This window comes from Lepidochelys kempii, chromosome 6, assembly GCF_965140285.1.
Source record: "Lepidochelys kempii isolate rLepKem1 chromosome 6, rLepKem1.hap1, whole genome shotgun sequence".
NCBI classification, from domain to species: domain Eukaryota; kingdom Metazoa; phylum Chordata; order Testudines; family Cheloniidae; genus Lepidochelys; species Lepidochelys kempii.
The window spans coordinates 16066340-16094271 of NC_136385.1; the positions used below are offsets into that span (position 1 = coordinate 16066340).

At 46.3% G+C, this 27932-nt stretch overlaps 1 pseudogene; it reads left to right on the forward strand.

Moving 5' to 3' along the window:
* Positions 1 to 1280: 1280 nt before the first annotated feature.
* LOC140913275 (pepsin A-like) lies at positions 1281 to 27932 on the forward strand (annotated as a pseudogene).

The window sequence follows — 27932 nt, forward strand, 5'->3', positions numbered from 1 at the left end:
CTTCTATGCTTAGAGGAGTAAATACAAACTGCAGCGTAAGAAAGACAATCCTCTGGCTTCTCCGACTCTGGCCTATGGCGAAGGCATTGGATTGAGACCTAGGTTCAATCCCAGTCTGTGCTACAGACCTTGGGCAAGTCACTTTCCCTCTTTGTGCCTCAGTTCCCCACCTGTACAATGGGGATAATGATCCTCTCTTTGTCTGTTCAGCTTGGAAGCTCTCCAGTGCAGGGGCTGTCTAGCACCTAGCAAAATGGGATCTTGACTATGGCCTCTGGCACTACTCCCATCCATGCAGAGCATTCCCCACTAGATGGCAGGAAGCAGCCAAATCTCCCTCCCAGACCGGGGAAGCCAGCATACCAGCCACAGCCCGCCACCCACACCAAGAGAAGGGGTAAATCAGGAAGCTGCCAGAGCTACCTGGACACCTAACAAGAGCCAGCCAGGAGCATGGCACTTCCTAAAGTTTGTTCCATGCTGTAGCCTTGTCAGGTTGCAGGTTTGATAATCATAATATTTGCTGCTGTTTCTGTAGATGAGCTCATGCATATTCATCAAATATTTAGATCAGGGCACTGAGTCACTGGAATAGAAGCTCCATGATTTCTAGACCTTCAGCCTGAACAGGGCCACCTGTGGGAGGCGATATGGTACACACAGCATCACCCAGACAGGGAGCTGAAGGGAAGGGGCATCAGGGATAGATTCCTTATTCTGAATTGAAGGTCCCAGGACAGAGAAGACCTCTATCCCCAGGTCCAATAATCTGTTCCAGCCCTGACCTGGAAGGGTTACCTCAAAAGCTGGGAGAAAAGAGAGGATTGGATCTCTGGTTTGTCTAATGAGATAAAGGGGCGCAATTATGATTAATTTGTCTGGCAATGTGGGCCCCTGTCCCACCAGGGTCTGGGCGTGAGACCTCTCCCCTCCCCACTCATCTGACATGGGGTCATCAAACATCCATCCCTTCACTTGGGCCCAGACTGTACCCAGGAGACTAGAGCTGGAAGCCTATGCTAATCCCAATAAAAAGCCCTGGTTGGTGGCCCAAGGAACGTGGCGTACAAGGCCATGGCAGCAAAAGCAGGAGGTTATCATGTCATTCTCTCACTGCTGGGGCCCTGCATTCAAATCCCATGCTATGCCACAAACCACACTGAGCTGGGGTTGGGTCATCACAGAGCTGCCATCCTCCACTTATACCACTAGTAGAATTCTTTGTAGAGTGCAACACTACTGGTTATGATCAGCTACCTTTGGTCAGAAGAGGTTACGGAATGGAACTGGAAGGGGAGCTGCAGGTCAGGAGTGAGGAGCAAATGTATGTGTGTCAGGCCCGAGGGCTGGAATAGCAGGGGGGCCTGTGAGTCAAGCTGAAGGGGCATCAGCAGAGCTGCTTGGAGACCCAAGACAGGAATAGCAGGGGGTTCTGTGGGGCAGGAGTCCCTGTGTATCCTGTGTGCTTGCCTTCTGGGTGGGACTCTTCATGCCAGCAGACTTGCTGGAGGCAGGCAGAGTGACTACGCTGGATAGGCTGGAATCACCCTGAAATTGGGCGTGGTGGCCACTAGGCGTGTGCATTAGCTGTTTGAAGGTACTTGGGAGATTTCCATTGTGGGCATGCAGCCTGGCCACCCAGAATCCCTCTCTGAGAGTGGAACCAATGGAAACGCAAGGGGAGGAGTTCAGCCACAGGAAGAATGGGAGCCAGACTGGAGGACTCAGTGGTGGAGCGGCACAAGCACTAGAAGGGTACACTGTCAGGATGGCGTTGCAGGAATTAAACCCATCCCACTCCCCCAAGCGGAGAAGAGGCAGAGGAGAAGGGCTGCAGGCTGTGCACATGGCAGAGGCTCACAGGGAGCTTGAAGAGACTGTGGGACACTAGCGTTTGTTTCCCAGGCTCTAAGGAGACAGCCAGTGGTGTAGTGGAGCTGGAATATGCTGGAACACCATTTCCGTACTATCCACCCTCCACAGCACACCCCTTTGACCCTCCTCACCCCTCAGCCCCTAGGTTAGGACTGCATTCAGCCCCCTGCATGTGAGGGCAGGAGCAGAGAGCAGCATGGGGGCAGGGGTAGAGAGCCAGGCCAGTGGGGATCTCTGGCATTCCAGTACCTTCCAGCTCCAGGACTACACTGCTGTCCATGGCCCGCCCTACAAAGGGTCCGGACACCATTCCACAGAGACTGAGCAGGGTAAACCCTCCCCCACAAGAGCCATTCGGGAGCCTACATATGTGTGTGCCCATAATTATATTGCAGTAGCGTGCTGTGGTAGTAACAAAGAGTAAAACTTGGGGGGAATCCCCTGAAAGGGTTGGCTTTAACAGTTGCTCTTGACAATAGTCACGGTTGTTCAAGACTTAAGTAAACATATGCATTCACAGAGAAAGAGAGAGAGATTTAGGCCACGTCTACACTTAAAACAGTACAGTGGCACAGCTACAGTGCTGCAGCTACATCACCTGTAGCGCTTTGGGGGAGACACTACCTACGGCCGACGGGAGGGGTTCTCCTGTCACTGTCATAAATCCACCTCCCCGACAGGCAGTAGCTAGGTCGACAGGAGAATTCTTCTGCCCACCTAGCACTGTCTAAATAGAACTTAGGTCGGCTTAACTACATTGCTCAGGGGTGTGGATTTAGCTGGGTCGATCTAATTTTCTAGTGTAGATCAGTGCTTAGTAAGCATTTGCTTTTAGAGACTGTCCCACTGTCCCAGCAGAGATTTAATTCTATGTAAAATAAAGCTCAATCCAAGTCTTGAGAAGACTAAACTCTGAACATTAAGCCGGGGTACAGAAATATGGGAAAGTCCCACCAGACCTTATATGAGCATGTTCTCTTCCCAAAACCAGCTACACCTCAATTGTCTCTGTGGCATCAGAGATCTCAAACCAAACCTCCCTTCTTAAAATTGGATTTCCATTTTGCCACTTTGTTGAAAGATCTGGAGTGGGGCATAAGAACGTAAGAGCTGCCGTACTAGGTCCGACCAATGGTCCATCGAACCCAGGGGGTCTCAAACACGCGGCCTACAGAGTTATTTCCTGGGGCCCGCCCTAGGCACTGACTCCACCAGCAGCCAAGCTGTTTGGCAGCACTTAGGACTTTCCAGGAGGGAGTGGGGAGGAGCAGGGACGTGGCATGCTCAGGGGAGGAGGCAGAGAAGAGGCAGGCCCCGGCCCCACCTCAGCAGAAGAGGAGAATAGCCACACCATGCCTGCAAGTCAGTCTCAGTTCTCTGCGAAGGGCAAAGGTACAATCCCTGGCTGTGGCTCCACCTCTGTGGCCACACAGCATGTCCCCTTGAGCCACCAAGGTCACCTGAAACCAGGCTGGCTGGAAAGCTCTGTGCGGTGCACGAGTGTTTACTCCACAGTACCCCAGCCAGCAAAGCTCTGTCTTTCATAACACTTTCATAATTGCTTCCCCAAAGGGACAGTGGGTGCCAGGCAGTTGGTGAGATAAATATTGAGGGACTGTGATCACTTTGGGGAGGCTGAGAGCTGTGGTTTAAGCACCAGGCCTGAGTTTTTAAAAAAAAAAAAAAAAAAATTGGTGGAATCTATGGACTTTATGAAACACTAGTTTGGGGAAGAGGGGAAGGCTATCGCTCAGGAAACTCTTTCTCGAGTGACCACAGATTTGGCTTACTATGTCTTCTCCAAGTCACAGTAAATTTCAAGACAATCTGAGTAAGTATGCGAATGTTCGAACTCTTGGAATAGTCAGCCTAGAAACAGAAATGTCATCTTAACCTAAACCATGCACTGTAAATACCCATTTGGGGGAAGGCAAAGTGCCCGGAATGGCAGCCTCTGGCATAATGCAGACTTGTAAGGTCCCTGGGGTAGGGCTGGTCAGCTTTTCCCAGGTGCAGCATGTACAGATATGTTTGTGGAAGAATATCATTTAGAGACGCTCCATCATAAGGGACAGTATTATGAATATAGAAATTTAAAGATGTACCCTGGAAGATGGGGTGGAGAACACTGTGTCGCTATGTACAGCAGTTCACGACAGAAGTTCCCTAGTTTGTTTTATTAAGTTTTATTCCTTTCTCATTCACTGCTTTGATGTTTAATGAACCCCAAGATCGTTACATGGTGTCAGAAGTACTGAGTGAGAAGGAGATAGCAGTCATTTCAAAGTCAATTCCTGTGTTTAAAACTGAAAGCAGAGGCAAGGGGAGTATGTGGAGGAGCAAACAGAGAACAAAGGCTTTTGTATGTATTTGGTGAGCACCATAGTAGCTTGACCAGCTTAAAGAGGAGGGGGAAAGCCAAAAATGGATGTATTGCAACCTCCATCCAGTCTGCAACTGTCAGGCAATGTTGCAGAGAACTGAGAAAAAAATTCAGATAGAGATTTGAATTGTATTTAGTAGCGATGGGGCAGAGGAGAAAATGATAAAGTGAATTTATCAATGTTTTTGCATGTTGTTGTGGAGGAAGCATTGGATATTTATAACAACTTTAAGTTTGAAGAAGGTGAAAGCATGAAGTTAAGTAAAATACAGTAACTCCTCACTTAAAGTCATCCCTTGTTTCATTGTTAGGTTGCTGATCAGTTAGGGAACATGCTCATTTAAAGTTGTGCAATGCTCCCTTCTAACATCGTTTGGCAGCTGCCTGCTTTGTCCACTGCTTGCAGGAAGAGCAGCCTGTTGCAGCTAGCTGGTGAGGGCTTGGAACCAGGGTGGACCGGCAGCCCCCCATCAGCTCCCCACTCCTCTAAGTTCCCTGTGCACCAGCTGCCCAGCAGGCTACCAATTGCCTGCAGTTCAGCTGTCCCTCCCCCCACTGCCATGTGGTGCTCCTGCCCTCTGCCTTGGAGCTGCTCCCCGAGACTCCTGCTTGCTGTGCGGGGCAGGGGCAGGGGAGGAAAAAGGGAGCTAATGTCAGGGTGTCCCCCTCCCCCCTGCTCCTGCAGCCCTCTTACCCCATCTTCCATAGAGCAGGGGAACACATGACAGGGCTCAGAACGGAAGGAGCTTGCAAGCTGATCTAATTAACAAGGCAGTGTACGTAAGAGTAGGGTCAGCTACTTAACGGGGCAATGCACATCTCTCTCTCACACACAGGGTGTGTGTCTCTGTCTCTGTCTGCGATGCTATCTCCCCTCCCTCCATTCCTGCTGCCTTGTAGAGTGTAAGAGTTAACCCTTGAGGGCTCAGCCAATTGCTAGTTCATCATTTAGCAGTAAGGCATTCCCTGGGAAATATCCCACCCTCTGACTCCTCCACCTCAACCAAGCTTCACAATCTTCATTGCTGTGTACCAGTATTAAATTGTTTGTTTAAAACTTATACTGTGTGTGTATATACATAGATAATATAGTCTTTTGTCTGGTGAAAATAATTTCCCTGGAACCTAACCCTCTCATTTACGTTAATTCTTATGGGGAAATTGGATTCGCTTAACATCGTTTCTCTTAAAGTCGCATTTTTCAGGAACATAACTGCAGGGTTAAGGGAGGAGCAACTGTACTGACTAAATTTGAGGAACACTGCATGCCAAAAAGGAATGAGACCTTTGAGAGACACAATTTTTTTACATGCCTGCAAAAAATCAATTATACCATAGAGCAATATGTCACATAATTAAGGAAACTCAGTAAAACCTGCAACTTTGGTGAGTTGACTGGTCAGAGATAGAATCATTTGTGGCATTAAAGACAAGGTGTTAAGAGAGAGACTGCTCTGTGAAGGAGACTTAACTTTAAAACAAGCTCTCCAGATATGCAGGGCAGCAGAAACTGTGAAAACACAAGCCAGAGAGCTGAATCCACCAGAGGGAGCTATCTGTGTGCTAAGTACAAAAGCATATAGCCAGAATAAGTCAAATCAAAGAGTGGAACCACTCACTATGAAAACCAGTGCAAGGGGGAAGGCTGAGTACAGACAGTCATGGGGAAGGTGTGGATCACAGCATGGCCCCAAACACTGTGTTGTCTTTGGGAAACTGTCATAAATGTGGGGGAAATAATGATTTTGCAAAATGCAGCAGATCTCAAATGCAGAAAAGTCAAGAACAATGAGGAGTACAGTGGCACCTTAAAGACTAACAGATTTATTTGGGCATAAGCTTTCGTGGGTAAAACACCACTTCTTGAGATGCAAGACTAACATAGTTAGTGCACACAGACTAACACAGCTACCCCTCTGATACTAGAAAACTCAAGCACATTCAGTTGAAGACTACCTGGTTGGGGAGTTTTTCATAGATGTACTGGAATCTAGAAAGCCTGATGAGAGGGACTGGATACTACTTGTGACAGTGAATGAAACAATTCTTCCACTGAAACTGGACACAGGAGCTCAGGTTAATATTCTGTCAGAACAAGATTATGAGAGACTGAAAATAAGACCAAACTGGGACCAACAAAAATAAGAGTAACTGGTTATTCTGGAACAAACATACCAGTGAAGGGGAGGTGCGTTGCTAGCATCAACCATAAAAACACTGTGTGCAGGCTCCTGTTCACTGAAGTGCCAAAGAAGGTGACACCAATTTTAGGCCTGGCTGCGAGTGAAAAACTCAATCTGGTAAACCGGGTGTTCTCACTAAATGATCATACTGAACCTGGCTATGAGGCACTGTTTTGGGAATATCATGATCGGTTTCAAAGGTTGAGTTGCTTGCTGGGTGAACATATAATCCGGATAAACAAGCAGGTCATAGAATCATAGAATATCAGGGTTGGAAGGGACCTTAGGAAGGGGTTTGAGCAGATTATGGAGCAAAGACATGAGGTATCTGAAGAGAAAAGCTCAGACTTGCAGATGGAAGCAGGACTAGGGAATTCTGAGGGGAGACTGGGTGAGGAAAGTGGTCAGTGGAAGCATGTGACTAAAAGAACTAGGCAGAGGAAAAGACGGGCTAGTGAAGGAGAAATAGAGCTTCAGAATAGGTTTGCAGAGTTGGAAAATGAAGAAGGGGCTCAGCAGGTAGTCACTGAAGGTGACAGGGCAAGGAAGAAGAGAAGAGCGGTTAGTCCTATAGGAAAAGGGGAAGAGTTAATGGAGATTACACCAAATATGAGCCCCAGGAGGATACAGGATGGGTTAAAAAGGATTACAAGGGAGAATGGGAATGGAAAGAACTTGCAGCCAGAGGGAACAGGGGATAGACTGGAGAATAGCACCGTCACTAGGAAAAGGCAGGTCTATGTGATTGGGGACTCTTTACTGAGAAGAATAGATAGGCCTGTAACCAGAGCTGATCCAGAAAATAGGAGGGTGTGCTGTCTTCCAGGTGCTAAGATACGGGATGTAGACCTGAGGTTGAAAAGGATTCTAAAGGGAGCGGGAAAGAATCCCCTAATTATCCTTCATGTGGGAACAAATGATACGGCTAGATTCTCGCTGGAAAGTATTAAGGGAGACTATGCTAGGCTGGGGAGGACGCTTAAGGAAATTGAGGCTCAGGTGATCTTTAGTGGGATTCTGCCTGTTCCTAGAGAAGGGCAACAAAGGTGTGACAAGATTATGACTATCAATAGATGGCTTAGGCAGTGGTGCTATAAGGAGGGCTTTGGGATGTATGGCCATTGGGAGGCATTCATGGATAGAGGACAGTTCTCTCGGGATGGACTTCATCTGAGTAGGGAAGGAAATAGACTTCTAGGATGGAGGCTGGCACAACTGATTAAGAGAGCTTTAAACTAGGAATTTGGGGGAGATGGTTGGGAGATGTCCAGGTAATCTCCACGCCAGAATTTAGCATAGAGTGGAAAGAAAATGAAGTAAGAGTGGATACAGCTGTAGGTAGGAGGAAGGGCAGTGTAGATACAAGTTTAATAGGTTATACTGGTAGTAAAATAACCGTGCCTAATAGGGTACAGAATGTGAGTGAGGCCAAACAGCAAAAATTAAGATGTTTGTACACTAATGCAAGGAGCCTAGGTAACAAAATGGAGGAACTAGAGTTACTGGTGCAGGAAGTGAAACCAGATATTATAGGTATAACAGAGACCTGGTGGAATAGTAGTCATGACTGGGCTACAGGTATTGAAGGGTCTGTGCTGTTTAGGAAAGACCGAAATAAAGGTAAAGGTGGTGGAGTAGCATTGTATATCAATGATGAGATAGAATGTAAAGAAATAAGAAGCGATGAAATGGATATGACTGAGTCTGTCTGGGCAACAATTAAATTGGGGAAGAAAACTATTAGAGCCTCCCCTGGGATAGTGCTTGGGGTGTGCTATAGACCGCCGGGATCTAATTTGGATATGGATAGAGCCCTTTTTAATGTTTTTAATAAAGTAAATACTAATGGAAACTGTGTGATCATGGGAGACTTTAACTTCCCAGATATAGACTGGAGGACGAGTGCTAGTAATAATAATAGGGCTCAGATTTTCCTAGATGCGATAGCTGATGGATTCCTTCAGCAAGTAGTTGCTGAACCGACTAGAGGGGATGCCATTTTAGATTTGGTCTTGGTGAGTAATGAGGACCTCATAGAGGAAATGGTTATAGGGGATAATCTTGGCTCAAGTGATCATGAGCTAATTCAGTTCAAACTGAATGGAAGGATTAACAAAAATAAATCTGCAACTAGGGTTTTTGATTTCAAAAGGGCTGACTTTCAAAAATTAAGGAAATTAGTTAGGGAAGTGGATTGGACTGAAGAATTTATGGGTTTAAAGGTAGAGGAGGCCTGGGATTATTTTAAATTAAAGCTGCAGAAGCTATCGGAAGCCTGCATCCCAAGAAAGGGGAAAAAATTCATAGGCAGGAGTTGTAGACCAAGCTGGATGAGCAAGCATCTTAGAGAGGTAATTAAGAAAAAGCAGAAAGCATATAGGGAGTGGAAGAAGGGAGGGATCAGTAAGGAAAGCTACCTTATTGAGGTCAGAATATGTAGGGATAAAGTGAGACAGGCTAAAAGTCAAGTAGAGTTGGACCTTGCAAAGGGAATTAAAACCAATAGTAAAAGGTTCTATAGTCATATAAATAGGAAGAAAACAAAGAAAGAAGAAGTGGGACCGCTAAAAACTGAGGATGGAGTGGAGGTCAAGGATAATCTAGGCATGGCCCAATATCTAAACAAATACTTTGCCTCAGTCTTTAATAAGACTAAAGAGGATCTTAGGGATAATGGTAGCATGATAAATGGGAATGAGGATATGGAGGTAGACATCACCATATCTGAGGTAGAAGCGAAACTCAAACAGCTTAATGGGACTAAATCGGGGGGCCCAGATAATCTTCATCCAAGAATATTAAAAGAATTGGCACAAGAAATTGCAAGCCCATTAGCAAGAATTTTTAATGAATCTGTAAACTCAGGGGTTGTACCGTATGATTGGAGAATTGCTAACATAGTTCCTATTTTTAAGAAAGGGAAAAAAAGTGATCCAAGTAATTATAGGCCTGTTAGTTTGACATCTGTAGTATGCAAGGTCTTGGAAAAAATTTTGAAGGAGAAGGTAGTTAAGGACATTGAAGTCAATGGTAAATGGGACAAAATACAACATGGTTTTACAAAAGGTAGATCGTGCCAAACCAACCTGATCTCCTTCTTTGAGAGAGTAACAGATTTTTTAGATAAAGGAAACGCAGTGGATCTAATTTACTTAGATTTTAGTAAGGCGTTTGATACTGTGCCACATGGGGAATTATTAGTTAAATTGGATAAGATGGGCATCAATAGGAAAATTGAAAGGTGGATAGGGAATTGGTTAAAGGGGAGACTACAACGGGTCCTACTGAAAGGTGAACTGTCAAGTTGGAGGGAGGTTACCAGTGGAGTTCCTCAAGGATCAGTTTTGGGACCAATCTTATTTAATCTTTTTATTACTGACCTGGGCACAAAAAGTGGGAGTGTGCTAATAAAGTTTGCAGATGATACAAAGCTGGGAGGTATTGCTAATTTAGAGAAGGACAGGGATACCCTACAGGAGGATCTGGATGACCTTGTAAACTGGAGTAATAGGAATAGGATGAAATTTAATAGTGAGAAGTGTAAGGTCATGCATTTAGGGATTAATAACAAGAATTTTAGTTATAAGCTAGGGACGCATCAACTAGAAGTAACAGAGGAGGAAAAGGACCTTGGAGTATTGGTTGATCATAGGATGACTATGAGCTGCCAATGTGATATGGCTGTGAAAAAAGCTAATGTCGTCTTGGGATGCATCAGGAGAGGTATTTCCAGTAGGGATAAGGAGGTTTTAGTACCGTTATATAAGGCACTGGTGAGACCTCACCTGGAATACTGTGTGCAGTTCTGGTCTCCCATGTTTAAGAAGGATGAATTCAAACTGGAACAGGTACAGAGAAGGGCTACTAGGATGATCCGAGGAATGGAAAACTTGTCTTATGAAAGGAGACTCAGGGAGCTTGGCTTGTTTAGCCTAACTAAAAGAAGGTTGAGGGGAGATATGATTGCTCTCTATAAATATATCAGAGGGATAAATACCAGAGAGGGAGAGGAATTATTTAAACTCAGTACCAATGTGGACACAAGAACAAATGGATATAAACTGGCCACTAGGAAATTTAGATTAGAAATTAGACGAAGGTTTCTAACCATCAGAGGAGTGAAGTTTTGGAATAGCCTTCCGAGGGAAGTAGTGGGGGCAAAAGATCTATCTTGCTTTAAGATTAAACTCGATAAGTTTATGGAGGAGATGGAAGATGGGATAACATGGTTTTGGTAATTAAATATTCATGGTAAATAGGCCCAATGGCCTGTGATGGGTTTTTAGATGGGGTAAGATCCAAGTTACCGGGAAAGAATTTTCTGTAGTATCTGGCTGATGAATCTTGCCCATATGCTCAGGGTTTAGCTGATCGCCATATTTGGGGTCAGGAAGGAATTTTCCTCCAGGGCAGATTGGAAGGCCCTGGAGGTTTTTCGCCTTCCTCTGTAGCATGGGGCACGGGTCACTTGCTGGAGGATTCTCTGCTCCTTGAGGTCTTCAAACTACAATTTGAGGACTTCAATAGCACAGATATAGGTGTGAGGTCTTTTTTAGGAGTGGTGGGTGAAATTCTGTGGCCTGCATTGTGCAGGAGGTCAGACTAGATGATCATAATGGTCCCTTCTGACCTAAATATCTATGAATCTATGAATCTAGTCCAACCCCCTGCTCAAAGCAGGACCAATCCCCAATTAAATCATCCCAGCCAGGGCTTTGTCAAGCCTGACCTTAAAAACTTCTAAGGAAGGAGATTCTACCACCTCCCTAGGTAATGCATTCCAGTGTTTCACCACCCTCCTAGTGAAGAAGTTTTTCCTAATATCCAACCTAAACCTCCCCCACTGCAATTTGAGACTATTACTCCTTGTCCTGTCCTCTTCTACCACTGAGAGTAGTCTAGAACCATCCTCTCTGGAACCACCTCTCAGGTAGTTGAAAGCAGCTATCAAATCCCCTCTCATTCTTCTCTTCTGCAGACTAAACAATCCCAGTTCCCTCAGCCTCTCCACATAAGTCATGTGTTCCAGACCCCTAATCATTTTTGTTGCCCTTCACAGGACTCTCTCCAATTTATCCACATCCTTCTTGTAGTGCGGGGCCCAAAACTGGACACAGTACTCCAGATGAGGCCTCACCAATGTTGAATAGAGGGGAACGATCACGTCCCTCGATCTGCTCGCTATGCCCCTACTTATACATCCCAAAATGCCATTGGCCTTCTTGGCAACAAGGGCACACTGCTGACTCATATCCAGCTTCTCGTCCACTGTCACCCCTAGGTCCTTTTCCGCAGAACTGCTGCCTAGCCATTCGGTCCCTAGTCTGTAGCTGTGCATTGGGTTCTTCCGTCCTAAGTGCAGGACCCTGCACTTATCCTTATTGAACCTCATCAGATTTCTTTTGGCCCAATTTGTCTAGGTCCCTCTGTATCCTATCCCTGCCCTCCAACGTATGAACCACTCCTCCCAGTTTAGTATCATCTGCAAATTTGCTGAGAGTGCAATCCACACCATCCTCCAGATCATTTATGAAGATATTGAACAAAACCGGCCCCAGGACCGACCCCTGGGGCACTCCACTTGACACCGGCTGCCAACTAGACATGGAGCCATTGATCACTACCGTTGAGACCGACAATCTAGCCAACTTTCTACCCACCTTATAGTGCATTCATCCAGCCCGTACTTCTTTAACTTGCTGACAAGAATACTGTGGGAGACCGTGTCAAAAGCTTTGCTAAAGTCAAGAAACAATACATCCACTGCTTTCCCTTCATCCACAGAACCAGTAATCTCATCATAGAAGGCGATTAAATTAGTCAGGCATGACCTTCCCTTGGTGAATCCATGCTGACTGTTCCTGATCACTTTCCTCTCATGTAAGTGCTTCAGGATTGATTCCTTGAGGACCTGCTCCATGATTTTTCCAGGAACTGAGGTGAGGCTGACTGGCCTGTAGTTCCCAGGGTCCTCCTTCTTCCCTTTTTTAAAGATTGGCACTACATTAGCCTTTTTCCAGTCATCTGGGACTTCCCCCGTTCGCCATGAGTTTTCAAAGATAATGGCCAATGGCTCTGCAATCACAGCCTCCAATTCCTTTAGCACTCTCGGATGCAACTTGTCCGGCCCCATGGATTTGTGCACGTCCAGCTTTTCTAAATAGTCCCTAACCACCTCTTTCTCCACAGAGGGCTGGCCATCTACTCCCCATGTTGTAATGCCCAGCGCAGCAGTCTGGGAGCTGTCCTTGTTAGTGAAGACAGAGGCAAAAAAAGCATTGAGCACATTAGCTTTTTCCACATCCTCTGTCACTAGGTTGCCTCCCTCATTCAGTAAGGGGCCCACACTTTCCTTGGCTTTCTTCTTGTTGTCAACATACCTGAAGAAACCCTTCTTGTTACTCTTGACATCTCTTGCTAGCTGCAGCTCCAGGTGCGATTTGGCCCTCCCGAATTCATTCCTACATGCCCGAGCAATATTTTTATACTCTTCCCTGGTCGTATGTCCAACCTTCCACTTCTTGTGAGCTTCTTTTTTATGTTTAAGATCCGCTAGGATTTCACCGTTAAGCCAAGCTGGTCGCCTGCCATATTTACTATTCTTTTGACTCATCAGGATGGTTTGTCCCTATAACCTCAACAGGGATTCCTTGAAATTGAGGAATTGAGGAATTGAGGTCCCTCCAGTTATCCATCCATTTCATAAACAAACTAGAGAAATACAACCTAGATGGAGCTACTATAAAGTGTGTCAAAACTGGTTGGAAAACAATTCCCAGAGAGTAGTTATCCATGGTTCACAGTCATGCTGGAAGGGTATAACAAGTGGGGATCAGTTCTGGGTCTGGTTCTGTTCAATATCTTCATTGATGAGTTAGATAATGGCATCATAGAGAGTACACTTATAAAGTTTGCAGATGATACCAAGCTGGGAGGGGTTGCAAGTGCTTTGGAGGATAGGATTAAAATTCAAAATGATCTGGACAAACTGGAGAAATGGACTGAAGGAAATAGGATGAAATTCAATAAGGACAAATGCAAAGTATTCCATTTAGGAAGGAAGAATCAGTTGCACACATACAAAATGGGAAATGACTGCCCAGGAACAAGTACTGCGGAAAGGGATCTGGAGGTCATCGTCGACCACAAGCTAAACATGAGTCAACAGTGTAACACTGTTGCAAAAAAAGTGAACGCCATTCTGGGATGTATAAGTATGAGAAGTAATTCTTCTGCTCTACTCGGTGCTGATTCAGCCTCAACTGGAGTATTGTGTCCAGTTCTGGGCACCACATTTCAGGAAAGATGTGGACAAATTGGAGAAAGTCCAGAGAAGAGCAACAGAAATGATTAAAGGTCTAGAAAACATGATCTATGAGGGAAGATTGAAAAAATTGGGTTTGTTTAGTCTGGAAAAGAGAAAACCAAGAGGGAACATGGTAACAGTTTTCAACTACAGAAAAGGTTCTTAGAAGGAGGAGGGAGAAGAATTGTTCTTCTTAATCTCTGAGGATTGGACAAGAAGCAATGGGCTTAAATTGCAGCAAGGGAGGCTTATGTTGGACATGAGGAAAAACTTCCTAACTGTCAGGATGGTTAAGCACTGGAATAAATTGCCGAGGGAGGTTGTGGAATCTCCATCATTGGAGATTTTTAAGAGCAGGTAGGCAAACATCAATTTTATAAATTCACTACATATATAGGATGAAAGATAAGATACGTTACCTTGACCTTCATTTCCATAATGTGCAATGTGATTTGCTAGAAATGGATCGAATTCTGCGACAACCTCAAGGGCTATCATGTAAGTGCCGTGGTGATCCAAATTTTTCAACCTTACCTCTAAATGCAAGTCCTCTGCTTGAAAGTTTCTTTACCATTGCTACAATCCTCTTCAACACATTTCTCCAATAAATAATGTCTTCTTTCATTTGAAATATTAAATTCGTTTCAATTCTTCCGGATATCTCGCCTCTCCTCACCACTGTCAGTGCACACGTTTTATGTTCAGTTGAATTTTCATGTTCACATAGTCGAGCTGATATGTTTTTCCAGTCATGGTATCCATTTGTCACCAGACTAGAGATCCCTCTGAATAATCGACATGGGGCCCAAAACACGGCTCCTTTGCTCTCCGAATATACAAGATATTGCCGTGGCTTTACTTCACCGTTTAAAAGATGTCGTTCAAACACATTTTTTGTTAGAACATGCATTTTATCAGTATATTGTCTTTTTGAGTTAGTACAATCACTATCAATATTGTGTTTAATACCATGTGTTGATAAATACTCAATTGTAGCATCATTCAATATCCATTGGGCCGGGTCGTCACTTATGGTAGATACTTCAATGTCAGATTGAATTTCTGATTGACATGATTCACAAGTCTCTGCAGTATTGTCAAAGATATCCAGATCAACATGATTCCTGGTAGTCTCTGATATGCTAGTATTTGGAGCATTTTCTTCAACACTAACCACAGCCGGAATTTCTTCCTTAGTTTCAATATGTACTTTAATCATACCAATATTTTCACTTTTTACTTCACTACTATTTTCAAGTATTTTTTCTGTCTCACTGTCGGCACTAACTGATACAATAAAGGAATCCATTTTGCGCATTTTTGCTATCATTTCATTTTCCCTTTCTTTCTTTTGTATAGAATTTTTTTTGAACTGAGAACCGCTTAATTTCTTCCTTCCGGTCATATTGTTAATGCTTAGGATTGTCGTGAGCATGTTCTTTACTAAAGGGCGTCGCACCGTCGTGGGTGGTTTCAATGCGCGCTGTGATTGATAGAATCGCGGCGCGCGGCGCTGATGTCACGATTACAAAAATGCTGCTATTAAAAATTTGCCGGCCCTGCAAATTTGCCGCCCTAGGCCTAGGCCTTGTCGGCCTAGGTGATACTATGCCGCTGACAGGGAGGAATGTGTTTTAAGGGTTACAGAACTGACTTTTGTTGGGGACATTATTTCCAACAAAGGTGTACAACCTGATTAGATATAGATTTCAGCCTCTGAAATGATGCCACGTCTGCAGTCAAAGAAAGATGTCCAACGGTTCCTGGGAATGGTTAATTATTTTGGAAAATTCATCCGTAATCTATCTACCAAAGCAGCGGCTTAGAGAACACTCCTAGAGAACAAAATCGAATGGTGTTGGGGTGCAGAACAGGAGGCATCATGGGAAGGTTTAAAACAACAACTGATAAAAGAGACAGTGTTGACGTTCTATGCACCAGAAAGGCCTATTTAAATCTCAGCAGAAGCTTCACAGTCTGGGGTAGGTGCAGTGATTTTACGGAAGCATGAGGATTGTTGGCAACCAATGGCATATGCATCCAAATCACTGTCTGAGGCAGAAACCAGATATGCACAGATTGAGGAGGAGCTTTTAGGAATATTGTTGGCCTGTGACAGGCTCAATCAGTATATTTCTGGCCAGACAGTGGAAGTTGAAATGGACCACAAGCCCCTGATAGCGTTATTTAACAAACCGTTAAATGACTGTACCTTAAGGCTTCAAAGAATGATGATAAAGCTGTAAAAGCATGATGTGGTTGTGACCTACACACCCGGTAAATTCATATTCACTGCAGATGCACTTTCCAGAATGGTGACTCCCACTACAAAACCAGAGCATAGGCGCCGACTTCCCCTCTTTCCCATGGGTGCTCGGCCCCCCCACCCCGCCCCCTGAAAGACCTGAGACTTGCTAACCTGCCTGGAGACAGGCTATTGAGGAAAGTGAATGGTAAAGATTCACTCCAGAGTGATGTGCCGGTAACCTCTCCTCTCTAGATTGTTGACACACTGGGTTTATGGGAACACGCTAGATGGGTTGAGAATTTAATGTGTGTATTATTAGATAGTTGTTAGCTGTTTATATATTCGTATACAAGAACTACTAGGTTTTTGTTGTTGTTTTTTAAGGGGGAAGATGTAGAGATATGTTTGTGGAAGATTGTCATTTAGAGAGGCTCCCCCATAAGGGACAGTATTATAAACACAGGAATTTAGAGATGTGCCCTGGTAACTGGGGTGGAGAACACTGTGTCGCTGTGTACAGCAGTTCACCACAGAAGCTCCCTAGTTTGTTTTATCAAAGATTTTATACTTTCTCATTCACTGGTTTGTTGTTTAATGAACCCCAATATTATTACATAGGATGCATCTGATTCTCCCCATCCCTCCCCCTAGGTCAGAGGCATTGTGGACACCAACCAGATCTTTAGTCTGAGCAAGACCGAACCCAGCTACTTAAGCTACTTTGCCTCCTACGATGGGATCCTGGGTCTGGCCTTCTCCAGCATCTCCTCCTCTGGAGCCAAACCTGTCTTTGACAACATGATGAATGAGGATTTGGTGTCCCAGGACCTCTTCTCTCTCTACCTGAGCTCATAAGTCAGGGCTGGAAGCAGCCCATCTGTCTACAGCAAGATTCACATTCCTATACCGCCTCTCACAGAGCGATCCCTGCGATGTTTGCATCAGAATTCCCAAACACAGCCACCTCTGGGGTGGAACGTGGCAGCCATTCTGTGCTTGTGCCATATGTTTTGGGGAGCAGAAGTGAATGATGATATCTCTAATAACAACTGCAGGGGAAATTAACATTAGGAAGAATCTAGTTACGAGCTATGACTGGAAAATGGGTGTGTCCCCCCCAAGAAAATTTCTATTTTCCAGCAAAAAATCAAAAACGGAAATAATTCAGTTTGGAAATATTGCCCTTGTGCTTGGTGGGAGTTTGAATGGGGGTGTCTCCTGCTCCCAGTCTCCTGTATAGGCTGGAGTCCCTGGTCAGACTACACTGCTCATGGTGCCCCACTGTCCGACCTCATGGTGGAGGAAGGGTGTTGCGTGATGTGAAATGCACCAGTCTGACTCTCTCCTCCATTGAAGTGTTTGTTATTCTCTCTTTAGCCAATAATTCATGCATCTTCCCTGACTCTCCTCTCTCCCTTCTCGTGATGTTCAGTGGCATCAACTCATCTTACTACTCTGGGAGCCTGAACTGGATCCCTCTCTCCTACTGGGAAATCACCATGGACAGGTATCGCCCACCCCTTGGCCATTCCACTTGGGGGCTATTGGAAGACAGGTCAAATGTTAATGAATTGTACATCGGAGCCAGGGGAAGCTCAGCTTTCAGAGTCTAGACAAAATGAGAGACAAGGGAGCCACAAAAACACCTTCCGTGGAGCCATAGGAATGGGACTCCCCTGCTAGGTTAGGTCAGGTCAGTGATTCTCAACTTTGTTCATACCAGCACCCCCTCCCATCTGTCCCGCTCTGCTTCGCAGTATGGGAAGGGCAGGGTAGCTGGGACCGTCAGTCCCAGAAGGCTGTAGCATAAGGAGTGATGGGCAGTAGCCACGGAAGAAAAAGTCTAGGATGAGACATCAGAGCAAAGTTCTTGGTAGTCATAGCAAAGGGGCAGTGGGGCAGCTCCACCCCGCAGGTTTGTCCCTGGCTGCTTGTGGGCCGAGTGGGGATGAGATCGGGAGTGTTCCTGAGGACATTCCCCTGACTCTCTCTCTCTTCCAGCATCACCATGAATGGCCACCTGATCTCTTGTGCTAATGGCTGGCAGGCTATTGTCGACATCGGCACCTCTGTGCTGGCGGGGGCCCTCACGGCCATCTCCAAAATCCTGCACTGCGTTGGTGCCCGCGGGGACTCCAGCAACCTGGTCAGGTCAGGGAGGAGGGATGGGTGTTTCTAGGGGCATCTGCTACACACGCGTGTGGCCGAACCCCTGATTCCACTGCCACTGCCCACAGGCTGCACCCAGCCAGCATAGGGATCAGCTGGGTCACTCTGCAGATTCCCTGGTGCTTCCACCCACTGGTAACCCACAGGAACACAGGGGAGATCACCGTCCCCAGCATGTGGCCAGGCCAAATATAGAATCCGGGACCGTCTGAGCTGACAGCACTGGTCCTTTGGTTCAATCTGCAGAGCCTCAGGCTTTCAGAGCCAGAGGTTCAATCCCTGGAGAGGACCCAGTCAGGCAGTGACCCAGCTCTTTCAGACCCCATTGCTAATCACATGCAGCTTCCCTTTGCCCACCTCCCTTGTTGGAGAGTTGAGTGCTGAAGCCATGACTAACCTGGCTCCTGGATGTTGTCTTTCTCCCTACAGATCAGCTGCAGCGCCAAGCACACCCTGCCCGACATCATCTTCACTATCAATGGCATCAGGTTCCCTCTGCTCACCACCACCAATTAAGTATCTGCGTCGGGGCCTCTCAGCAAGGGCTTGTGCCTGAGGCTGCACGACCATCACTGAAATGCAGCACAGAGTCTGGCCTTAGCATCGGGGGAGGGCAAAGAGCTCTTCCCCAGAGGACTGCACAGGCAGCCTGTAGAGCTGGCTGCCCCAGGAAATCACCATGCCAGGGGGCTTACTGGGGTAGGAGAGGGGTTAAATGAGCAGCTACCCCAGCTCGGAGGCTAGCTCAAGAGAGTTCACTGCCTCGCGCTCCAGGGCTTGGGCAAGTGGGATTCAAGAATGAGTCGTCTTCCCCCCCGGACAGAACTTTTCCCCTCTCTGGTGTGGAACTGGTGAGCTCTTTCAGAAGGCGAGGAAAGGCAGAGAAGAAGCCCCAGTCCAATCATAATCACAGGGGGGTTAGGGGAGCAGAATATAATTGCTCCCATTAGAATTTGCCTAGGCCAGTGGGGAGAGCACCTTCTGTCTTACCAAGGGATTTCGAAGGAGGAGAAGTGGTTGGTGTGGAGCTGGGAACTATATCTCCAAGTGGTTTAGTTTCCTAGACAGAACGGCTGACGGAGGAGCACTGCTGATTCCCTCATGCTCTGTTAGGCAGAGACAGTTGGAATGGGGTCGCTCAACAAAGAGGATCTCCCTTAAGCACCTGGAGCCCAGAGTGATTCCTGAATGCCCTGTGGTACCAGGATTAAATAGCAATTCAAGAAAATACCTTGAGTGGAGAAATGGAGCAGCTCAAAATTCCACCAGAGCTGAAGATGGCTGGAAATACGGAAGACAAGTGGAAGAGATTTAAACAGAGCCTTGCATTGAGTCTGCAAGCAATGGGTGCCAGTGAAAAGGGAGGCAATCAGATGTAGCCTTATTTCTGACCAGAGCAGGTTCTGGTGCACGTGTCTCTAAAATTTCAGTTAAGTCAGACTAACTATGAAACTGTTTTACAAAAATGTAAGGAGTACTGCACTCTGCATAAAACTGAAACTTATGAGACTTTAACCTGAGGTTCCAAAAGGAAAGTGAAACTAGAGTAGAATTTGTGCCTGATCCAGGGCTGGCAAGCCAATTTTGCAGGGTTTTTTAGGGGGCAGAGCGGGGACTAACCAAGTCCCTGAGAAGAGACCACACTGTGACTGGAATGCGGAACAGAGCGAGGAGACCCAGAATCAACCCTTCACGAAGCGCTCCAAGTCCAAGCACTCATGGAGAATGGACAGCTCTGACGCTGCAGGCATGATTGAGAATCCAAAATGCTGTAGGAAACCCGAAGAAGAGCTCTGTGTAGCTCGAAAGTTTCTCTCTTTCCCCAGCAGAAGCTGGTCCAATAAAAGATATTATCTCCCCCACCCTGTCTCTCTAATAGGAAACCTAAGGCAGAAACAACAAGGAGTCTGGTGGCACCTTAAAGACTAACAGATTTATTTAGACATAAGCTTTCATGGGTAAAAAACCACTTCTTCAATTTTTGTGGATGCAGACTAACATGGCTACTCCCAGATACTAAAGCAGAAAGGCACACGAGCTCAGGCAGAATTAGGGAAGAACAGCACCAGCAGAAGTTCAGGCAATGCCTGGCATATCAGAAGAGACACAAGAACCGCCATTAATTCCATCGCTTTGCAAGAGTTTTCCAGCACCGGCAGAGTGCGCGCAGCCTGGACAAAGAGGACGACGACAGTACCACGAGCTCAGCTGTATGTTTCATAGGAGCAATGGCTACCAGTGCAGCAAAAGATGACCTGGCTGTCACAGATGGAAAGCAAATGGGAGGTTTATTAATGTTACGTTGGACACTGGTGCACAAGCCGATGAGTTGCCACAAATAGTGTTATCGACACTAAAAGAAAAGCCACAGGTAAACTCAGGGCTTATAGCCGTGAGCTTATCCCCAACAAGGAGTATGTGAACGAGACATATGGGTAAACTGGGAAAGCTACAATGTGGAATCGTACCAGGGAAAAGCACACCCATTACTGGGTTAAGTGTGTCAAGCCCCTGGTCTCATCAAGAGGGTGCAAAGGGTTTGAGGACATCTTCCAGGGGATGGAGAAGCTTTCAGCAGAGTACAGAATAGAGCTGAAAGAGCCCAACCACCCCACAATTCATACGCCAAGGAAAGCTCCCCTCACACTAAGGCAGAGGCTGAGAGAGGAGCTGGACAGACTCATTGATCTGGGAATCACAGAGCAGGGAGAGGAACTAACAGAGTGGGTATAATCATTGGTCGTTGTAGAAAACACAGACAGAACCCTTCGCTTATGCATAACCTCAAAAGAATTAAATCTATTTAAAAAGTGGACGTTTTTCACTACCACAGGGAAAGATATTTTGGGGGAGATGGCGGGTGCCAAGTGTTTCTCTACGCGAGATGTGTCACAGCAGGATTCTGGTTGGTGCCCTGAGAAGGACAGAGTACATGTTTGATCTCCCATCCCCTGTGGGAGACACCATTTCCACAGATGGACACCTGGCTTGTGTTCAGCACCCGCGGTGCTTCACTGGAAAATACAACATGCTGTTGATGGTACAGAGGGTGCCATGGTTTACGCAGGCGATGTTCTGATCTGGAGAAAACCAGCAGAACCAGAGGCTCCAAGCAGCTGGGAAAGAGCCAGAGCTGCTGAGCTAAAGCTAAAATAGAATCATAGAATATCAGCGTTGGAAGGGACCTCAGGAGGTCATCTAGTCCAACCCCCTGCTCAAAGCAGGACCAATCCCCAAAACAAGCACCAAAGTTCTGTGTAATGGAAACAATGTCACTGGGCAAGAAGTTAGTCTATCAAGGGACACAGGTGGATCACGGTGAGGGTGAGACCATCACCAACATGCCTGCCCCAACGTACAAGGAAGGGTACAATGATTCCTTGGAACAGTGAACTGTCTATGGAAATTTGTGCCCAAGCTAACAGCTCAAACAAGCCAGCTTAGAGCATTACTGTGCAAAGACATGCAATGCACCTGGGGTGCAAATCTTCATAGAGAGTTTGAGACAATGAAGGGGTTAAAAAGGCCCCAGTCCTGTGAAACTCTGACAGTAAGCTCAAAACTCAGTTGTCCATGGACATCTCTGAAGAAGATATTGGCACAGTCGTCCTACAGCAGGATCATAGAATATCAGGGTTGGAAGGGACCTCAGGAGGTCATCTAGTCCAACCCCCTGCTCAAAGCAGGACCAATCCCCAACTAAATCATCCCAGCCAGGGCTTTGTCAAGCCTGACCTTAAAAACTTCTAAGGAAGGAGATTCTACCACCTCCCTAGGTAACGCATTCCAGTGTTTCACCACCCTCCTAGTGAAAAAGTTTTTCCTAATATCCAACCTAAACCTCCCCCACTGCAACTTGAGACCATTACTCCTTGTCCTGTCATCTTCTACCACTGAGAATAATCTAGAACCATCCTCTTTGGAACCACCTCTCAGGTAGTTGAAAGCAGCTATCAAATCCCCCCTCATTCTTCTCTTCTGCAGACTAAACAATCCCAGTTCCCTCAGCCTCTCCGCATAAATCATGAGTCATAAGTCAGACCCCTAATCATTTTTGTTGCCCTTCGCTGGACTCTCTCCAATTTTTCCACATCCTTCTTGTAGTGTGGGGCCCAAAACTGGACACAGTACTCCAGATGAGGCCTCACCAATGTCGAATAGAGGGGAATGATCAAAATCTCGATCTGCTCGCTATGCCCCTACTTATACATCCCAAAATGCCATTGGCCTTCTTGGCAACAAGGGCACACTGTTGACTCATATCCAGCTTCTCATCCACTGTCACCCCTAGGTCCTGCTCTGCAGAACTGCTGCCTAGCCATTCGGTCCCTAGTCTGTAGCGGTGCATTGGATTCTTCCATCCTAAGTGCAGGAGGAGATTTTGGATTTTTGTCCACTGGTGTAAAGAGTTTCATGTCTTTATTTATGGAGGCCAGTGTTCCCTGAAACGGACGAGAAACCACTTATTGCCATTGCCAAAAGGGGCCTGGGAACCATCCCACCACCTCCATGAATACAAAGATTACTTTTTCAGCTGCAAAGATAGGATTTGCAAATCCAATACGAACCTTGGGGAGATTTGGCAGTCTCAAACATGCTCCCTACAGCATTTGACAAGACAGCCATGGAGCAAAGTCCAGAGCTGTTCTACATGTCAGTTTGATTAAAAAGCCAGTCCAGCCGCAGACAAAATGTGGGTTGTGATTGCCAGAGTTACTGCTTAGGATGACATGCTGCAGAAAGTGCTTAAGGCTATTAGCACCAAGTGACCGTGACCATGCGTTCCCAGCCCCTCTCACCAGTTCAGGGGGAAGCTCTCAGTCCTAGATGGGATTTTGTTTAAAGGCACCAGGACGGTGATCTCTGAGCTACTGCAGAAACACATGTAAAAAAGGAGACATGAAGGTCATTTCATGATTGAAAAATCTAAGCGAAGGGTCAGAGACATTTTACACTGGCCTCAAACGAACAGCAACATTGAGGAACTGTCAAAGCTTGTTGTATATGCCAAAAATACAGGCGTAGTCAAGCAAAATCCTATGTTAGGGGCAGAGGAAAAATTTTCCCCCTGGAGTAGAAATTCATCTACATTGGCTGGAAAAAAAAGACTATGTATTTGTCCTAAACTACTAGTCTCACTTCCCTCAGGCAGCCACACTAAAAGGTACTACAGCTAAACAGTTGATTGCGCATCTCTATTTTCACGAGTCATAACTCTGAGCCACACCTGCCATTGTGATGTCTGACAACGGGCGTCAGTTGAGCAGGCATGAGTTTCAGCAGTTTGCGGTGAAGTTTGGGTTTACACATGTGGAGAATATGGAAATGTCTGTAATATTTATAGGAAAAATATGCATGACTCAGTTTCCCCTACTTACTTTTTATTGCTAGGCACTGGGCCTGGAGGAGTTAATTTCTTCTTGGAAACAGGGGGAATAAGAGATGGCTGCTGGTCACAGAAGCCTGCCCAGGTTGGCATGAATGAACTCTCAGGAACTGACCGCATAGCAATGGAGTGCCCTGCGGAGATCATGGAAGACCAACAACTGGACACTGACTGGCAGCCAAGAGAAGCGGAACATGTGACCACAGTGGAACTGCACCTGGAGGCGGGGGCAGACTGCTAAGCAGGCTGCTCCGAGTTCGCAGAGATTACATCCACGAGGCTATGGAAGAGGGGGCAGGTGATTCCACCAACACAGATTTAGAGTTAAATTGTGCTGTCCTAGGCTAATCTATGAACTCCTCAGCCCTGGATTCCAGGTGACTAATGAATGCTGGATTGTTTTGAAAAGGCAGCGCAGCAAATCTCTAATGGTCACATTGCTCCCAAAGGGGTAAAATCTCACTCATTTGGACTCACCGGAGAACCCTGCTGAGAATCACACCAAATCGTGGACATGATGCAGCACGCATCTGTAATAGAAATCAATGGCCATCAACACTTGCATGAGAGGAAAGTGATCAGGAACAGCCAGCATGGATTCACCAAGGGAAGGTCATGCCTGACTAATCTAATCGCCTTTTATGATGAGATTACTGGTTCTGTGGATGAAGGGAAAGCAGTGGATGTATTGTTTCTTGACTTTAGCAAAGCTTTTGACACGGTCTCCCATAGTATTCTTGTCAGCAAGTTAAGGAAGTATGGGCTGGATGAATGCACTATAAGGTGGGTAGAAAGCTGGCTAGATTGTCGGGCTCAACGGGTAGTGATCAATGGCTCCATGTCTAGTTGGCAGCCGGTATCAAGTGGAGTGCCCCAAGGGTCGGTCCTGGGGCCGGTTTTATTCAATATCTTCATAAATGATCTGGAGGATGGTGTGGATTGCACTCTCAGCAAATTTGCGGATGATACTAAACTGGGAGGAGTGGTAGATACGCTGGAGGGGAGGGATAGGATACAGAAGGACCTAGACCAATTGGAAGATTGGGCCAAAAGGAATCTGATGAGGTTCAATAAGGATAAGTGCAGGGTCCTGCACTTAGGACGGAAGAACCCAATGCACAGCTACAGACTAGGGACCGAATGGCTAGGCAGCAGTTCTGCGGAAAAGGACCTAGGGGTGACAGTGGACGAGAAGCTGGATATGAGTCAGCAGTGTGCCCTTGTTGCCAAGAAGGCCAATGGCATTTTGGGATGTATAAGTAGGGGCATAGCGAGCAGATCGAGGGACGTGATCGTTCCCCTCTATTCGACATTGGTGAGGCCTCATCTGGAGTACTGTGTCCAGTTTTGGGCCCCACACTTCAAGAAGGATGTGGATAAATTGGAGAGAGTCCAGCGAAGGGCAACAAAAATGATTAGGGGACTGGAACACATGACTTATGAGGAGAGGCTGAGGGAGCTGGGATTGTTTAGCCTGCAGAAGAGAAGAATGAGGGGGGATTTGATAGCTGCTTTCAACTACCTGAAAGGGGGTTCCAAAGAGGATGGCTCTAGACTGTTCTCAATGGTAGCAGATGACAGAACGAGGAGTAATGGTCTCAAGTTGCAGTGGGGGAGGTTTAGATTGGATATTAGGAAAAACTTTTTCACTAAGAGGGTGGTGAAACACTGGAATGCGTTACCTAGGGAGGTGGTAGAATCTCCTTCCTTAGAGGTTTTTAAGGTCAGGCTTGACAAAGCCCTGGCTGGGATGATTTAACTGGGAATTGGTCCTGCTTTGAGCAGGGGGTTGGACTAGATGACCTTCTGGGGTCCCTTCCAACCCTGATATTCTATGATTCTATGATTCTATGATTCTATGAACAGCGGTGAGGTCACGTGAGGCTGCCCTGAGGTTGTATGAGGCGGTCACCCAAGACGGACACATACTGAGGAGGAAGAACAGAGGAGGAACATCCAGAAGGGAGGGAGGAGGAGCGCTGGGTTGGCCGCTTGGCCTGAGACAGTCTCAGTTAGGCAACAAATACAGCAGGTGGAGACAAGCGAGCCCCAGGACGTACCACCATGGAGCAAATGGACTGACTGCCTCCTGACAGCAGTAGCACTGATGCATCCAGGGAGATCGGCAGGGTCCTAGCTAGAAAGAAGGGCACCTCGGAAATCAGTTGAGCGTTACTAGTGGTTGGTTATAAGTATATGGAATGGAGAATCCCGTGGGTGCTGTTTAAGTGGTGTTGTGATTGAGTACTGGCTGGGAAAGGAGGAGGTTAGCAACCCGGACAGGAAGTCTAGGGGAGGGGCTGCAGAGGTCCATGTGCTGTTCTGCAGAAGCAGTTAGAACTGAGCACCGGGCAATTCCTTCAAGCACCTTGGGCCCAGAGTGATCACTGTATATCCCATCTGAAGGGCAGCTACCCCTAGCAGCTGGCTGAGGCATTGGGTCGGTACTGACACCTAAACTCGACTCACTGCCTGTCTCCGATCCATGCCTGCCCCAGCCTCATGCAGCTTAGTTTGGGAGCTCCGAGATTCCAGCCCAACATACAGGGAGTCAGTGGAGTTCCAGCCCAACAACCCCTGTCCCATTTTTCCTGGTGCAGAACTCAGGCTCTTGCTCTCCCGGCTTTGAAGGCATTGACGTCCCCACCTCCTCCGGAGAGCTCTGGATCCTCGGAGACGTCTTCATCCACCAGTACTACGTTGTCTTTGACAGGGCCTATAAATCATTGTTGCAAGCAGGGTCCTATGGTTGTACCACGTCTTGTACAGAAGAGGTCAAGTGGGGTATCTATGGAAAGGTTGTAGTTTGCTGCTCATGATTATGCTGTCTGTATGTGTGGATCATTTTTGTATTTGAAGTTATGAATATTGGCTATGTACCTGTATCTCTGACAGGTTTCAGAGTAGCAGCCGTGTTAGTCTGTATCCGCAAAAAGAAAAGGAGGACTTGTGGCACCTTAGAGAATAACAAATTTATTTGAGCATAAGCATCTAATGAAGTGAGCTGTAGCTCACGAAAGCTTATGCTCAAATAAATTTATTAGTCTCTAAGGTGCCACAAGTCCTCCTTTTCCTTTTGTATCTCAATGTGTTTGATTCTAAGTAGCCTCAGTGAAGCATTTTGTCAGCTTCTTGAGAAAGAACTATTCTCAGTAAGTGCCCAATGAAGAAACACTTAACTGACAATGGACTTAGGGAGATGCCAAGCCACATCTGAGCTTTCCTGGGAATGTTCAAACTAACATGTAAACAATGGCGTCGGCCTGCAAAAAGCTGAATCATTCATAGACATGGGACTTGCCCAGATGGCTACAAACATTTTGTTGATGTGACTTTGCACAGAAGGACAAAGGGGTTTCCACTCACAAGAGAGAGAGAATATAAAAGACCCTGGAAGCCTCTCCATTTTCTCTTCAACTGTCTTAAGAGATGGCCTCTCCACCCCCAAGAGATGCCTCAAAGAAACTGGAATAAAGGACAGTAACTACGGGGGTATGAGTGATTGCTAGACCCAGACTAGGAAGGAGTCCAGTCTGTGAAAGAAGCATATTGGAACATCTCTGAGAGTGAGATTTTATCTGTAATCAGGGGATGAAAGGACAAGATAAAGGATAGGAAGGACAATTTAAGAAAACAAGCACTGGTCAAACAATAATTGATTACAGCATGATGATGCAAAACTCATTGGTCCCAATGAAGAAAAATCACTATATGAACAGGGTGCCTTGCCATGAAACTTTGGGTTCGTCCTGCCAAGACTTCCCCAGATACTTCCGCAGAGCATCGTGTCGTGACCGACAGAACCCGGCTCCTCCCTACCCGTGATCAACCTAGCTGGCCTCTAGATTGATCTGGACTGGTAACTATAACATCGATTGGCAGGACAGTGTGTGTGTGGTGTGATTGAATGCATATGCTAATTATTGTATTTCCAATAAATGCAGCATATTGCCTTTTCCACTGAAAAAGATCCCGTGTGCTTCTTATAAGCAGAACACTTGGGACACGTGACCCACGTAATTCACTGGTGTTCTGCAGAACTTGCACTTATCAATGGAAAGCTTCAGTCCATAGGCCTCCAACCTGTGAATTACTTTAAGAAGTCTTTCTTCGTGCTCCTCTAAGGTTCTTCCAAATACAATCAGATCATCCAAATAAACCAAGACTTGCAGTAAGTTCATGTCTCCCACAGCTTTCTCCGTAAGATGTTGAAATGTGGCAGGTGCCCCAGAAATCGCTTGAGGCATGCGTTCAAACTGATAAAACCCTAAAGGCTGTCTTCTCCTTATCTTAGGTTGACAGGGTTGGTGCTTCAGGAGATGGAGTTGCAGCTGGCCCTGTTGGCATATGCCGACGATGTGCTTCTCGTGGTCCAGATGTGA